The sequence below is a fragment of the Musa acuminata genome, chromosome BXJ1-6 (assembly GCF_036884655.1).
Source record: "Musa acuminata AAA Group cultivar baxijiao chromosome BXJ1-6, Cavendish_Baxijiao_AAA, whole genome shotgun sequence".
Lineage (NCBI taxonomy): Eukaryota > Viridiplantae > Streptophyta > Magnoliopsida > Zingiberales > Musaceae > Musa > Musa acuminata.
Genome location: NC_088332.1, coordinates 36,861,191 through 36,869,795, shown reverse-complemented (window position 1 = coordinate 36,869,795; position 8,605 = coordinate 36,861,191).

The following is an 8,605-nucleotide window of genomic DNA, read 5'->3' as shown; positions in this document are numbered from 1 at the left end:
TCAACAACTCTACGATCATTCATTTTTTATATGGATGATGGCAAAGCAGGGAGAATGGGTCAGGAGGTACCACTTAGAGAGCATGAATATTATGGACAATAGCTATTTCCTACCCCTACCGTTCATGGGAGGAAATAAGTTTTATATGGAGATGACTTTAAAGGGGAAGAAAATGTCATGTTACTACCACCTGGTAACCAAAGAGATTATAGAGATCAGTGAGTTGGAATATCATCGGTTATTGACACCTTGTCAATACACTAAAATACAACAGCATAGCTGGGATCGATAGCTTAAACTATTGAGTTCGATCAAGCTTATTTGCACTTTGTAGTTTATAAATATGCAAATATAGTAGTTTATTTCTTTTTGTTCTATTATAATTTCACCAACCTATGAAGTGTATCTGACATATTGTATTGGGAGTACATGTTGACAAGTATTGTTTTGTGTAACATTGCCTTAAATTGTATAAGCTAATAAATCAAATGTACCACCAAAATTACCATTTTTCTTTTTGGAGTTTGTCCATAATATACAAGGAGATGAACTTATGTTGACTAGCATAAGTACATAACTTAGAGACTAGATTAGAATAGATTATGTGTTAGTGGATTAGACCCAAAGATCATCTTCAGCAAAGAAGAAACTAAGTTGCTAGTACCCAAGCATGATTAACCTTTATATAAATAGTTAATACTTTAGTACGAAGGCCATGATTGATGTGAGGAAGTATTGGGATTGACAAGTATTCTAAGATACCAAAAGTCAGTGTCTTAGTGGGATAAAGAATTCTAGTATAAGGAGTTCTGATGAAGAAAAAAAACTCTAGTAATTGAGGTTTAGTTCTTCTATAAATATCTAATGTATCTTTAGGTTTTGGTAGGGGAAGAGCAAGATGTGAAAAATATTTTCGATACTCCTGAGTTTCTCTCTAAAGTGTCTAAAGAGGGTTTCTCTTTAGAGTTTCTAGAAAGGATAAGAAAAAATTATAAATTTTTAGAATTTATTTGAGAGGGTATCTAATAAAATTTGTGTTTTGAGTAAGGATAACTCAAAGTTCGTATAATTAATTTCACATAGTGAAAATTTTGGTTTCGTAGGTTAGTCGTTGTCAAATCACATTAAATCTTATGTTAACTTTCTAATATATATATTTTTTTGTTGATCTCTAGTGTTTTTCTTTTTGTATTTTAGTTTTTCTCTTCTTCCATAACAAGTGGTATATGAGTTCAAAAGATTTACATGATCAAAATTCAATAAAGATAAGCAACATAGATTGAAAAAAGTCTGAAGCAAAAGTGGACAAAATAGATTAATAAGTAATTTGTAACTCATGAAGTTAATGTCTCAATGGGACAAGGAATTCTAGTACAAGAAGGGGTTTTCATGAAGGAATAGAACCTTGGTAATTAGGTTTAATTTTTCTATAAATATCTTATGCATCTCTAAGTTTCGATGGAGGAGAAAATACGAGGAATACCTTAGTTTTCTTGTGTTTTCTCTATAATGTCTAGAGATCCAGAGAGAGTACTCTTTAGGGTTTCTAAAAAGAATGAAAAAAATTATAAAATTTTTAAAATATATAAATTCTTTAGGAATTATTTGAGAGAGTATTCAAGAAAATTTATACTTGAGTATCGATAACTCAAAAGTCTTGTAATTGATCTCACATGTTAAATTTTATATTATGTTTTTGATATATTCTTAGTTGTTGATTTATTTTTTGGTTGTTGATATTAAATCCAATATCCTTTGTCCTCAAGCTTCGTGTAAAAGGAGTGGGTGTTCAAATGGGCACCCACCGTTAATTATTTGTTTGTCACATTTGAGTTCATTGAACCAATAGCATCTCATCCAAGGTAACTAAATGCTGCGATGGACAATGATGTCATTGAGTGCTTTATGCGTATAGACCTCATTCATCTCAATAAAACTTGTTTTTTTTACCTTGGATTAATTAATTGGTAGTTATGCTTTCTCTAAATGTAACTTAATAAAGGTTTATGATATTATTATTGAGAAATTATGGATCGATATATCATATATAGCCAAAGTCTGATTTTTCAAAGGTTTATTGAGAAAACAAAAATAAAATCTGATTTCCCAAAGTCAAGTACTTAGTCAATTGGTGCATGAGAAAATTATAAAATAAAAAATCAAAACCCACATATATCATATAAGAAGTGTTACTTAAGGAGATCGTATATCCCAAAAAAATTTTGATGTCGAGGATGAAGGAGAACTCATGTACTCCTCTCTAGTGGTGATCCACATGGAAGACACAGCAACAATGCTCCTTAGATCGCTGCGGGATCTCCCTCCACATGCACTATAAGGCTACCAGAGTTGAGGAGGAGGAGAGAATATGAGGGGCGACCTAGCCTATGAACTATGAGGTTTCTCCTATTTACATAACTTAATCCTTAATGGATCCTATCCTGATTAGATATTAGATTTTTATCTAATTACCCAATCTTATTGGATCTTATCCATAGGATCCAAATTATGGGCTCCATAGATATCTTATATCTACACCTGTACTCATCGTAACATCCACCATATGTTTCTAACCCTCTAGGCCCGATACCGAGCTGGCCATCCTGTCAAAACTACTTTTAACTCATAACTCCTTCTAATATAGTAAATTATTATCTCCATAATAATTCACTCGATTCATCAACTATAGACATACTAGGCCACTATACCATAGTCACAAACTGTACAAGGGATCTAATATATCCGATTTGTTTGTCCTTAGTTACTATGTATCTATAGTCTCTCATCCATATAATATCCTAAAGACTATATATTAGGCATAGTAATGTCAGGCCCATATAGAATCCTGTCCGAGTCTCGCTCTAATTGGATTCCCTCAAAGAACCTCTCTCAATCCAAATGACCCTAGCTAAGGATTTTATTTGAGCAAGTACACATGGGATACCTCTCATGATACTGAGAGTGGATGATCCTCTATTGACACTTAATTACCTTCGTAATGTTGACTACCATTCCCAAGAACTAGCTATTCTAGATTTGAAACTTTCAAACATATAAATCCAATGTCAAATAATGGAGTATTCATATAAGGCATCTAAAGTATCTCAAGCCTAAGGACTATACACATAACTTAGACTATGGAATCACTGTTTGACATCAAGTATCATTAATCATCCAGTATTCAGTAAGTAAATCAATTAGTGATACAATATCACTATCTAATATTGTACCTCTAGTGTCCCGACACGGTACATCTAGTTTCCTCACACGAGCGACTTTGAGACCAATCACTTTCATCATATAGATAAGTATACAGTGCACTAGTCTATCCAGTTATCTCGATGTCCTTCTCGAGTAACCTATGACCGGGATGATTTAGGGTCTGTGTTTAAAGTTGATTCGATCTCATTATCATGATCTTATCATGATTCAATTCTCACTACACAGATCCAATAACATCACAGTATACATTCGGATAATATATGATAAAATACTAGTAATAATAAGCAAAGAAATTATTGTAGCATGTCACAAGTGCCATCACTCTCGTGATTGGGTTATAGGGCACCTATAACTAATAATCTCTCACTTAACCTAAAGTCAATCACCTATGTGTTTGATCCCCATCAAACCTTTGTGATGCTCAAATATAATCTGAGTCAATAGTTTCATCAATGAATTTGTAATGTTATCTTTGTTAAGACCATTTTAACACTAAGAGGAGGGGGGGGGGGGGGGGGGGGGTTGAATTAGTGCTTTCGTAAAAATTCCTTTGATTCGAAAATTTCGTTCGATAAAGGCCATATCAAAAGGCCATATCAGAAAGAGTTTAACTTAAAATATTTGTAAAGTAGTGAGCAAGTAAATTAGTTAGTAATGAGAATGAAAAGTAGAAATGATAAAGACCAACCTACGTCCACTTCCGATTCCTCTTCCATCGAGGCCATCGGCGTTCATTAACGATCTTCTTTTAATGGTTAAAGACCAACTATCCTTTTATAACTCTTTTTCCTTTTCACGGGCTCAGGAAAGAACCTTTACACTCATCTTTTATAAGTATTCCCTCACATACCTCCCATCGGACTATCTATAAGCTCTAGGAGGAGGGATACTAACCTTTAAAAAAGATTACAATATTTTTCTCAAGGACTCTCTCCCCCTTACTACTCAGTTTTTTATCTAAACTAAACAGGGATATGTAGGGTATTTATAGGCCCCAAAAAAATAGATTCATCAATCTCTTTTTGAAAACTCGATCAGATAAAGATTGAGAAATTTTCAAGAAAAATATTTTTTCTCTTTTTCTATTTCAATTTATGTGATTGATATGACTATTTCTTTTATATCAAATCTATGCATCATTATTTAATATCGAAAAGTAAGTTTCATTAAGATCAATAGTATAACACGCTAAACAACAAAACATCTTTAATTAAAAGATTAAATTTGTTATAAATAATTCCTATGTCAATGATTTTTTCTTTTTATTTCAGCTAGTGAGTTTTGAAAAGTGTGTTGGATCTCCGGTCATAAGCTATGAGCATCCACAATCAAAATATATATTTTGCTATTAGCTTTCGATTTTAGAAATGTCTATAAGAAGGGTGGGTTTGTTCTATATACCCATTTAGCTTTGGGTCCCTCATGGTTAGATCTACCTATCTTAATTTTTGACATTAAGTTATTCATGGTTCCTTTAGGAACCTAAATTAATTTTTGTGAGTCATACTTTTTAAATGAATATTTATATATATAATGATCATATCTACCATAAAAATTATACTTAATCTTAGGGGTAATATGCAATATAGGTCCTTTAACAAAAATAGTTGGTTTTTGTTGAGTGTAGTTTCTCATAAATTTGATTATTTCCTTTCTAACATGACCCTTATCGGAAAGAATGATGTTTAATGATTTGCTATCAATTTTAAAATTTTCTAAAATTTGTTATAATTATTATGACCATTTCGACACTAAGAGGGGGGATTTTGAATTAGTACTTACATAAAAAACGTCGATTTGAAAAAACTTTCATTCGATAAAGCCATATCGAAAAGATGTTTAACTTGAAAATATTCATAAGCATAGTAAGTAAGTCAGTTTATAATAAAATAAAAAGTTGAACAGAAATTATAAATTGATTTATAGTAGTTCGGTTATTGTGACCTACGTCCACTCCCGATTCCCCTTCAATCGAGACTGTCAACTTTCACTACTGATCTTCTTTCCAATAGGTGAAGATCAACTACCCTTACAACTCTTTCTCCTTTTTACAAGCTCAGGAGCAAACCTTTACGCCTTTCTCTTTTACACTTAGACCTCACTTCTTCTTTTAGAAGAACTTTATAAATACTAGGAAGAAGTGACTTTACACTTTAAGAGAGATTACAATTTTTTTTCATAAGGATTCATAGACCTCACTTCTAGGGTACTAGCAATACCATCATCAGTATTGGGTGGTACCATCACCTGCCAATCTGACATTGGGTAGTACCATCGCCTAGTCTGGCGATACCACCGCCTAACACATTGACATCGGGTGGTACCATCACTTGATAGTCTAGAAAAGTGTCCTTGACTTTTTCAACTTATAGGCGATTCCACTACCAGTTTGATGGTGCCATCGCCTGACTCAACTTTTGGATCATTGAATGTGCCTCCCAATAAGCCCAAATCAATCCTGATTTAGTTACAATTGGCCTCTAATTGAGTTTACGTACTTATACCAAAAACTAACTTAATTAGCTCCTTAAACTACTTTGATCTATACAAATGATTACAAAGCATAAATCCTTTGTCCGATATGTCATTGGTTCATCCAACACTTCATTCGATCATTCAGTGTATCATCCTCTCTTTCGACGTATTATTCAATCGGCATGTTGACCTTCGGCAACTTTCGATTTTCTTGGCACAATGTCCGATCCTTTGACCCAATGCCCGAATGCATAACATGAAGTTCTTCCGGCACATTGACTAGTCCTTCGGCCCCACATCCTATCTTCTGACATGTTCAACTCTAGCTCAACGTCCAATTCTCCTGTTTTAATCGATTTATCTTTTCATGATCAAAGTTAGTCCTATGTCACTCAAACGCATATTAGATCAAAACTTTATCAATTGATTTCATTATTAAAAGATGAGATTCAATAGTAATAACATATTTTCCTTTTTGTATGAATCTAACTCTTTATATTTAGTGCAAGAATTTAACATGCAATTATCATACTTATTTTTTAATTTTTTAAAAGTACTAGAGAGAAGCATGATCATTTTTTAACAATTTATAATTTTACTAACTAATTTAAAATCATCAAACAAATTATAGAGAGCATCAAGTAATTCATTGTAAGGTAAAGGGGTTTTGGTTGAGTCATTTACCTCATTGTCGAGAGCCATCAAAGCGTAGTTCGCCACTTCATCTTCATCTTTGAGTGCTTTCTTCTGCTTTAGCAACTTCTTCTTCAATTTTGTACACTCATCTTTGGAGTGGCCTAGCTTCTTATGTTCATAAGAAGTGGTTGTGTCCTTTTTAAGTTCATTTTTAGTTTTTAATTCTCGTTTTATGAACCTTTTAAATTTACATATGAGGAGTTTAAGGTCATCATCATCATCACTTGAGTTTTCTCTTAAGTGGTCTTCTTTTGTTTTATGTGTCAAATTCTTTCTATTTTTGGAAGATTGTTCCATGTGTCATACATATCATTTCATAGGTCATTAAAGACCCGATAAGTTTTTCAAGCGAAAAGTCATTCGAGTCCTTTGCTTCTTATGTTATCGTTACTTTTAAATCCCAACTTTTTGGAATGGATCTTAGTATTTTATTAATAAGTTCAAAATTAGAAAAACTTTTACCAATTGCTTTTAAACCATTGATGACATCCATAAAATAGGTGTACATGTCTCTAATGGTTTCACTTGGTTTAATTTGAAATAACTCATAACTATGTACCAAAAGATTAATTTTGACTTTTTAACTCTACTTATGCCTTCGTGTATGACTTCGAGTGTCTACCAAATATCATGTGTAGTTTCATAAATCAAAATATGATTGAACTCATTTTTGTCCAAATTACAAAACAAAGCATTTATAGCTTTAGTATTTAACAAAAAAAAAAAATTCTCAAAATCATTCGACTCATTCATGGGTTTAGAGGGTATTTGAAAATCATATATGATAATATTCTATAAATCAAAGTTTATAGAAAATAAGAAAACTCTCATATAGGTTTTTCAATATATGTAGTTCATTCCATTGAATATAGGAGGATGAGTGATTGAGTGACCCTCTAGATTATTGGTAAAAGCCATTCTCTTATGTGTTAAACTAATAAAGAAAAAACTTGACTAACTATTAGGACCATTTCGGTGCTAAGAGGAGGGAGGGGGGGGGGTTGGTGTGGGTGTGGGTGGGTGTGTGGGGTATGTGAATTAGTGCTTTCATAACAATTACATTGATTAAAAAAATTCATTCGATAAAGGTCATATCAGAAAAGAGTTTAACTTGAAATATTCGTAAAGTAGTAAGTAAATCAGTTAGTAATGAGAATAAAAAGCAGAACATAAATGTAAACCGAGTTTATAGTAGTTCGGTCATTGCAATCTACATCCACTCTCGATTCCTTTTTCGTCGAGACCATCAGTATTCACTAATGATCTTCTTTCAATGGGTGAAGACCAACTACCCTCTTACAACTCTTTTTCCTTTTCATAAGCTTAGGATAGAACCTTTACACTAATCTTTTACAAGTATTCCCTCACACACCTCCCTTAGAACTCTCTCTAAGCTCTAGGAGCAGAGACACTAAACTTTAAAAGAGATTATAACTTTTTTCTCAAGGATTCTTTCCCTCCTACTACTCAGTTTCTTATCTAAACTGAGCAAAGATGAGTGAGATATTTATAGGTCATACATGGATTTAAATTTGGAGCCAAAATGATCTCATCCTAAGTTTTCAAGGTACTGGTGGTACCACTGCCAATATTGGGCGATACCACTACCTACCAATCTGACATTGGGTGGTACCACTTCCCAGTCTGGTGGTACCACCACCTGATAGCCTTAGATACTGGGCTTTTGACTTTTCCAACTCATAGACGGTTCTACTGCTAGTTTGGCGATGCCACTGCCTGACCCAACTTTTGGGTCATTGAATGGGCCTCCTAATGAACCTAAATTAGTATTAATTTAGGCTCAATTGGCCCTTAATTGAGTTAACATGATTATACCAAAAACTAACTTAATTAGCCCCTGAAACTACTTCGATCTAGACAAATAATTACAAAGCAAGAATATTTTGTTGTTTGGCATATTATTGGTTCATCTAGTACTTCATCTGATCCTTCGGTGCATTGTCTTCTCTTTCAACGTATTACCCAATTATCTTGTTAACCTCCGTAACATCTAATTTTCCTTGGTGCAATGTCTGATCCTGGCCCGATGCTCAAACTCATAACACGAAGTCCTTTCGGCACGACGACTAGTCTTTCGGCACGACGACTAGTCTTTCGGCCCGACGTCCAATCTTCTGACATGATTCACTCTGGCCCAATGTATGATTCTTCCTACTTTAATCATTTTGCTTTTTATGATTGAAGTTAGCCT